The sequence below is a fragment of the Ictalurus punctatus genome, chromosome 14, assembly GCF_001660625.3.
Source record: "Ictalurus punctatus breed USDA103 chromosome 14, Coco_2.0, whole genome shotgun sequence".
NCBI classification, from domain to species: Eukaryota; Metazoa; Chordata; class Actinopteri; order Siluriformes; family Ictaluridae; genus Ictalurus; species Ictalurus punctatus.
In genome coordinates, this window is record NC_030429.2 from 12,725,086 (window position 1) to 12,734,480 (window position 9,395).

Here is a 9,395-nt window from a genome sequence, read left to right on the forward strand (position 1 = left end):
TATTATTATTATTATTATTATTATTATTATTATGTCTTGAAACAGAAAAATAATTGCGACACTTTCAGTACAAATTAACAGTTTCAATATTTCATGTTAACTTTAAAGACCCTCAGTAGGCGTTCTTAAATATTCTACATTCTCCGTACTTATTTTTTCATTTAAAAGTGGCTGTTTTTTCCACTGTCAGTTTTTTTGATTAGAGACAAATTAATTTGAAAAAACAAACAAACCCCAAAACAAAGCAAAACAAAACGCGAAATATTTTAAATTTGCATATTGAACATTTATTTCATATTAATGATTATATGCACCTACATTTTGGTTTAATCGTTTTTTAAATTTGCTGCAATATTTTTCCGATCTTTTCTTGTTATGCTGTAGTGATCCAGTGGTGGGGGTTTTTTTTCGTATTATTTTTTTCGGTGTATAGTATAAAACTCGGTTACAGCTTATACTGATTGTGCAAAGCCGTATTTGATCAATATGCCTGGCCGAGTTTAATAAAAGCTTCGCAGCGAGCATCACACTGATCTGTCCCTGGTAATATTATCTAACTTTGCGGTGCTTTGGAGAAACTCATTCACGGCTAGCTAAAACGAAAACTCCAGTGATTGGGAGCCTCAAATCTGAGCACCTTCACTGATCAGGTGCTCATCATAACTAAGTATGTAAAGCAAACGAATTTTGAAAACTGTTTACCGAATCTAGAAGCTGACATTAAGGAAGAAAACCCAACACACTGTGAAAAAATTCCTATAAATATAAGAAACAATCCGTCTACTACAATATGTCTATAAGTCATTAAAAACCTTCCAAATGTGATTATTCTATATTGTATATATAGGAAAGATAAGGAAGGAATCTTAATATTAAGTTATATAACCACAGGCTACTCACCTCATGACCGCCAGCCTTCATATGAACTGTTACTTCATATTTGAGTTTATTTTAAACATTTCCTTTGTTAATATATTAGTTCAAATTAAATAGATGAAATAGTCAATATAAGTATGTAATTGCTTATATTCAATAAAATTACTAAATAGTCTAGTTTTTCGTCACACAGGATTTTATGAGCATTTGTGTGACGATTTAAGGTCACCAAATGTTGATTTTGCTTTAGCTGATAAATAAAATTACCATTATTTGGTTAATTAATTAATTGTTCAGTTCTGAAATACACATTTGAATAGAAAGTGAGAACAAACTAGAGGGAAATAATAATAATATATTTTTTAAATAATTATTTTATTTCATTGAAATTTTTTAACCAAGTGTCAGTTTTGACTGCAACATTTAAATAGACTGTCATGTATTGTGGGTGGTTTGGAGTGCATAGGAATGCATGTCTGAATTCCACTGAACTGTGACTGTGATTATAATGCAACATTGATTCAGCACTGTGTGACAAAGTGACTGTGGGTGTTGACCTTTGCCCCTATGCGTAGCTGTTGTGACAGGAGTTCAAGGTCCTCTTAGCTCCTGAAGGGAGTGATGGAGGGGATGAGTGGGGTGCCGTCTACCACAACCAGTCCAGACAGACCCCCCAAAATGTCTGGATTGGAAAGGGTAAGGGGACATGGGGTACCGATGGATCCCACTTTCCCAGTGTCTGACTGAGTGTATGGGTCTGCTATAGGACCAGCAATGGGGTGTGTAAGGGCTAGACAGAGTGTGTGTGATCAGCATAGACAAACACATGAAGAAGGACACACACATGCACTCACTCCCTATGGAATAATGTGAAGATCTTAAAGGATCTCAGTGGAGACGATTCCCACAAGTACCCCATATTCATTGTGCAGTGTACAGCTATTAAATATCAACATTGTGGTGACTTATCGAGGTATCACATCTATAGAAAGGTTAACAAATAAATAAAGAAAAAAAGGAAACTAAAGAAAAACAATGGTGATATAAAATAGCATAAATTATATGCTATAGCCTTCTTAGTCACCGGTCAACCCAGTTGAAAACTTATGGGAGATTTTGGACCATCACTGTCAAAAAAAAACCCTGAAGGAATATCTTTTGGAAGAATGGTCTAAAATGGCCAGATCAGTGCCATTGATCATACTTGTTCCTGAAATTTTATTATTCTACCATATTGTCATCTTCTAATATCTACTTTTTGTAGAAAACATAAATCAAATTAGAAATTAAACATAACTTAAAAACACAGAAATGCATCATAGCTGTATACATGCAGTGTTCTATCATGAGATTCCTGGCAACTTGTTCATAAATGAATCATCTTTTCATATGTCCATACAGAAAAGTTGAGGGCATGAGCGGATGCATCTCTTCAGTAAAAATCTATGCTAATTCAATACATATTTAAAATGTAAAATTTAGCCTACATACCATGTTGCCATGGACATATCAGGATGTCTCAATGGCAAATTTGTTTCCATATCAGCTGGATTAAGAATAACCCATAGCCTACCCCAAAAGATTGTGTGCTTTTCATCAGTAACTCAGAAAAATTCAACACATGTCAAACACATGTAGCTAAAGGTATGTGGACAAAGCAGGTGGGACAACCATGTTATTCAATGTAAGATTAATTCATTTATCTGCAGTAACTTGTTTAGACTGGTAAGGGTTACAGGGGATCCAAAGCCTTTCTCGGAACATTGAGCACAAGGCAAAAAATCACCCTAGATGAGAATCCATTAAACGGCAACATGCATACACACATTCTAACGTTAATTTAGCATAGCCAATCCACCTACCAGCATGCATTTGGGAGGTGGGAGGAAAGTGGAGAACCCGGAGGAAATCCACATAGACATCGAGAGAAAAGGTGAAATGCCACACAGACAGTAATCCAAGCTGAGAATGAAATAGCAGACCTTGGAGCTGTGAAGCAGCAACACTGCCTGCTGTACCATTGTACCACCGGCAGTGAGTGATATTTGGAGTAAATTTAAATATTTAATTAGGCTACACTATGTCACCTATTACCTATACTATATTGTGTTTACACTCTGTCTTGTATTTTACACACTTTTCAATTCAACAGTCAATTTAGCTAGATTAATGATAAAATACAACAGTTGAGACAAGCTCTGCCATAGGCCACTCTCAATACAGGGTTTGGTTTTAAAAAGGTCTGCAAATATGCTGGGTTTTATAGCCTATTGTTTTGGATGACTGGTTGATTTCTGATGGGATTTGCAGTTTTACACATGATCTGATTGCTGTTTGAATAGATGGGCTGTTCTGAATGAATGTCCTTTCATGTTGTGAAATGTGAGTTAACTACAGCAGCTGTCAGTATATGAGTGCACATTTAAAAATCTGTCTGAGATAGAATACTGTGTTATGTGGAATATACATTATCAGTAATATATGTCTGTTTTCATGCAGGCAGCAAACCTAACAGCATGTGATATATGGTACCTATGCAGTTCATCATGTGTTTGGACCAAAATTTTAAAAGCGGAACTAAAATGTGGATCAACTTCATACAATACACAAAAGAGCACATTAAGGTTCATATGTTTAGTTTTGGTCTCATTTGGACACAAGAAAGGATTTTAATAGCTCAATTGACCCATGGTAAAGAAGAGATTGCTCCATTATGTGCATTGCTCCTAGGTTGGACTTCTTTCATTGAGCCTTTTTGCCTTTTGGTTATGGATGTGGCATCTAACTGTTGGTCTGTGCACAGGAACATTATACTATGTCCAAATACTAGCAATACTGACTTTTAAAACTTTTCAAAGGTAAAACATTAGATTGTTTTCCAATGATGTTTAATGCTACCGATTAGGCCTCAGGATGAATTCGAATGTAAACTTAACAATTGATAATTTTATTTATATTTGACTAATATAAAATATTATTTTTAAAATGTATATCTAGTGATGTAGTCATTGAAGCTAAAGGTTAAGAGGAATGTTAGGAATGGGAATATAAGCAGTATTATATGGAAACACTATGAGTTTCTTTAAGAGTTTACTTATTAACTATGTTAATTTTTATAACCATCTATACGTTCTGCAGGTCCTCTTTTTCTTGTGTTGACAGCTATTTGGTTTTCAATAGTGATGGATAATTTTACATGCATACAATTTCATATTTTAAAATTCATACTTGTGATAGTAAGAAAATCCACCTTTTCTAAGCTTTTCCACTTTGATCTTTGATCTTCAGTGTGTTGACTATTTACATGTGAAAGAAAATGAGTACATATAGAATATATATATATATATATATATATATATATATATATATATATATATATATATATATATATATAACCTTTTGATCTTTTGTTTAAAAAAAATCACAAAAATACTCTGCTCACATAAATATTAAACAATTGCAAATACAACACATGTTTATCCAAAAAATATGTATTTGTTAAATATAGGTGTACAACAATTATTGGTACCTTTTAGTCAATACTTTGTGCTACCTCCCTTTGCCAAGATAACAGCTCTGAGACTTCTCCTATAATGCCTAATGAGGTTGGAGAATACATGGCAAGGGATCTGAGACAACTCCTTCATACACAATCTCTCCAGATCCTTCAAATTTTGAGGTCCACGCTGGTGGACTCTTCTCTTCAGTTCACCCGATAGGTTTTCTATGGGTTTCAGGTCAGAGGACTGGGATGGCCATGACAGGACCTTGATTTTGTGGTCAGTAAACCATTTTTGTGTTAATTTTGATGAATGTTTTGGATCATTTTCCTGCTGGATTATCCAACCACAGCCCATTTTAAGCTTTCTGGCAGAGGCAGTCAGGTTTTCATTTAATATCTGTTTATATTTGATAGAGTCCATGATGCCATGTATCCTAACAAAATGTTCAGGTCCTCTGGCAGTAAAACAGCCCCAAAACATTAAAGAGCCACCACCATATTTAACCATGGGCATGAGGTAGTTTTCCATATGGCTACCTCTGTGTGCACCAAAACCACCTCTGGTGTTTATTGCCAAAAAGCTCTATTTTGGTTTCATCTGACCATAGAAGCCGATCCTATTTGAAGTTACAGTAGTGTCTGGAAATCTGAAGACACTTGAGTTTGTTTTTGGATGAGTAGAGGCTTTTTTCTTCAAACCCTTCCAAACAACTTGTGGTGATGTAGGTGACTTCAAATTGTAGTTTTAGAGACTTTCTGACCCCAAGACACAAATAATTTCTGCAATTCTCCAGCTGTGATTTTTTGGCCTCTCAAACCATCCTCTTCATAGTGCATTGAGACAATATAGACATATGTCCAATTCCAGGCTGATTTGTAACATTTCCAGCTAACTGGAACTTCTTAATTATTGCCCTGATGGTGGAAATGGGCATTTTCAATGCTTGTGCTATTTTCTTATAGCCACTTCCCATTTTGTGAAGCTGAACAACCTTTTGCTGCACAACACAGTTATACTCCTTGGTATTACCCATTGTTATGAATGACTAAGGGAATTTGGCCAATATGTGTTACCTCATATTTATACCCCTGTGAAACAGGAAGTCATGGTTGAGCAATTTCCTGTTCCTAGTCACCCAGGTGTACAAAAAAAATGTAAAACATCAATGGAAATATACTTTGAATATATTTTTCTTAAATGAATTCATAAGGGTGCCAATAATTGTGACACACCTATATTGAACAGAGATTTTTTTTTGTGATAAACCTGTGTTTTGTTTGAAAATGTTTGATATCCAGGAGAGCAGAGTATTTTTGTGAATCTTTTGAACAAAAGATCAAAAGGTTAAACAATAGACAATTTTTCACAGCCTTCTTTGCTCATATTTACCAAAGGTGCCAATATTAGTGGACGGCACTAGATACATCGTAAATGTGTAATATTTTAGTTAATTTATACATTTATTAAAAAAAACAACAAAAAACTATCCCAACCTTTCGGTGGTTAACATACTGCTTGATGCTAACCACGCCCCTTTATAATGATGTTTCATGAATTAAGTCATGTGACTTTTATCAAGCAGTTCTACTGAAAAGGATTGATCCCTTTCGACTTTCACTTTTCAGACCAGAAAATTACAGTCACAATTCACCTGATTACCCATTATACCCGAATACACCCGATTTCCTCCAGTTGTCGAAGGGTAAATTTGAAATTGTTTACTTTGTACAATTATCTTTATTGGTAATAGTAGCATTGACCTACAATTCTGAGACATTGCTCAGTGTGCTATCACGCGGATTTGAAGAAAGATGAGGCCGAAGTCGTGCTGTCGCCCACGAATCGTTTCGAGCAGGGCTCCGGAGTGAAGCGCGTGCGCAGCCACACGTCAGTCCCCGCGCTAACAGAGACGTCTCGCGCTCACGGCTCCGCCCCCCTGCTCGGTCATTCACACTCGCCTGGCAACCGACGCGCGCTCACATAAGAGCTTTGTAGCGAGCAACAGGAGATGAGGCGCTATGAAAAGGTATCCAACTACTGGAACCAGGCCTGGCGAGTCTGAAGAAAGGTTGAGGAGGGTGTGTGTTTGTGTGTGTATTTTTGCCTCTTTGTCAGCCGAGAATTCCGGCAATGACCCCAGTAAATCAGGGCTCCTCCTCTGCGCGAAACCGTTAGCTTATCGTAGCTAATCCTCTGTTCCGACAAGAGTGCTTAACACAGTCTCGGTGAGGCGTGCGCGGATACCTGCAGTGCATAGGCCACAAAGCACTGAATGCATAGGACAGGTGGTGTGGGAGGGCACTGGGAAACAACAGGGGTTTCTTTATAGAGACATTTAAACAACACGGCGAAGATCAATAAGGCGCATAATCACACATCGCCTACTACTGGTTTAAAATAATAATTCAGTACAGTCCACAAAAGCGTAGCTCATCTTACCCCCAGGCAAGGAAAACTAGCTAATTAAACTCCAAAGATAATTTTAGACTTAACAACAACAACAACACCAACAACAATACGTCACACATGCAGATCTTTTTGTAACTGGGAGATTTCGACACACCACCCTTTCAGGTCACTGTTAATGCATGTTCTTAATATTCTGATTTTCATGGCTTTAAAAAAGTAGGGATATTTGATTATCAGTTGCTGATTGTAGTTAGTGATATGTTTTGGCCACCCCAGTCAAAATATCCTATATCTGCCGCTGAATGTGTTCTGACAAATTGTCCGACGTGTTTCTGCACACATAAATTCACGTATTCATATATTTTAGTGCTGCAGGTATTTTCCGACAATAAGATAGACAATCAAAATATTCTACCTGTAGAATCATGCAGCAAGCATGTTCTGACAAGAAAATTTTGTTATGCTACCTGCAGTTTTAAGCTGGAAGCATTTTATAAAGTTAGAGTAATAAATTAGACAAAATTGCACAAAATACTTGCCATATTGTTTTATGAAGACCTGAACGCTAAATGCACGCAGTAGGACAGAGGTAATCAAGAGTCTGGAGATGAAATAAATCTTCACCAAGAGTGGGTGCTGTCTTATAACACTGACTGGTTTAATCCCGAAAGTGTTATCAATCTTGGTATAAATCTTTAAAGTAGCAGCAGGTTTGAGATCAAAAGATGAATATGAGAAGATATATCACAATTTCAGTTTTAATTTCCTGATATTTAAATCTAGAAGTGTTAAACCACTTCAAACATTGCACCTTTGGAAGCAGACCACCCAATTTTAGGTGAGCAAAAGTATATTTAAGTAAATAAAACTTAATATTTGGTTGCATATCCCTTGCGTGCAATAACTACATCAAGCCACTGACACACACACTGACATCACCAAACTGTTGCGATCTTCTTTTGTGTTGCTTTTCCAGGTTTTTACTGTAGCTTCTTTCAGTTGCTGTTTGTCGGGGGGTCTCCCTTCAGTCTCCCTTCAGTCTCCTCTTCAAGCTCAAGCCACGACACTACCTCCACTGTACTCCACCAATGAGCTCATATGTTTTGGATCATGAGCAGATCCTTTCACTCCCAATGAGTGGTTTGCATCTTGTGCATCTTGACCACTATATTTCTGCTCTTGAAGTCTTCTTCAAATGATGGATTGTCATACCTTCATCCCTTCCCTGTGGAGGTTGTTGGTGAGGTGATGACACTGACTGTTGTTTTATCTTCACACATCTCACAATGTTTCTGTCATCAACTGCTCTTTGGCCAACCTTTTTGATGTCTGGTTGTTAGTATACCCGTAGTTTCTTTTGTTTTCAGGACATTCCAAATTGTCGTATTGGTTATGCCCAATGTCCAGTGAAAATCATTGATTTTCCCTCTTTTCTCAGCTTCAAAATGGCTCTTTTCCCATAGACAGCTCTCTGATGTTCATGCTGGTTTATCCTTTTTAACAACAAATGCAGTCTTGTGGGCGAAACCTAGGGCTCAAACCAAGAGTAGACATTCAGAGCTATTCATTGTTTGAACAATCAATTTAACAGGGCACACCTTGGTAACAGGAAACACCTGTCAGTATTTTTGATATTTTTTTTGTTGATATTTTCCAATATTTTTGATCACTTGAAAAATGGGTGGGTTCTAACAAAAGGTGCCATGTTTTATGTTTATTAACACATTTAAATGCAAATATCAGAAAATGAAAGCTGAAATTCTGATCTAATGTTTCATATTCATCTTTTGATCTCAAACTCATATGTCTTCAGCATTTAGCAAGAAACAAAAGAATTGGCTTTGCCATTCCAATACTGTCAGAGAGGACTGTATAGAGCTTGTGTTCTCAATATTCTCTGGAATATGACAGTGTTTAGAAACAATACAAGATAAAATCTTTTGCCAGAGTTGTGAGTGTCATCATTGAGAAGAACAGAATGCCTCTGATGAGCAAAATGCTTACAGTTGACTATATTGCTTCAAGAGAACAGCAATGTGTGATGAGGCTAAAGCCATGTAGAGTTTTAAACATCATACACAGGGTTTTTCAAAGTGGAACTTAATATGCAGCTAATGTAGGCTGGGGTGATGTGCTTTGACTTTATTTTTTAACTAAGGATTTCCTTTTTCCAAGTAAGGAATTATGGCTGTTCTTGGGTCATGGATTACCTCTTAGAATAATTACAAGTAGATAAAAATAGAATAAACAGCTACCCTTTGAAAGTGGTAGGAATTTCCCTATAATTTGAGGTCATATTAAGAGTATACTTCAGAATTAAAAACTGAGATTAGAAACGCTGATATATTCTAAGTGACCATTGATGGCAGGCAGGTGAATGAACAAGTGCTTATCTAGCCTTTTTAAAAAAAAATTTATTTATTTTTTTTTTTTTACAGAGACCATTCACTCATAATAATAAGAAAAAGAGCTATGAATATAGCATTGATGGCAGGGATTGATTAAGTCTGTCCAGGTTATAGAGGAGTTTATGGACTTCTTTAAGGGTTTATAGGGCAGTTAACATGGGTATTGCACAAGGCTTTAAAACCAGTAATATCTTAGCAC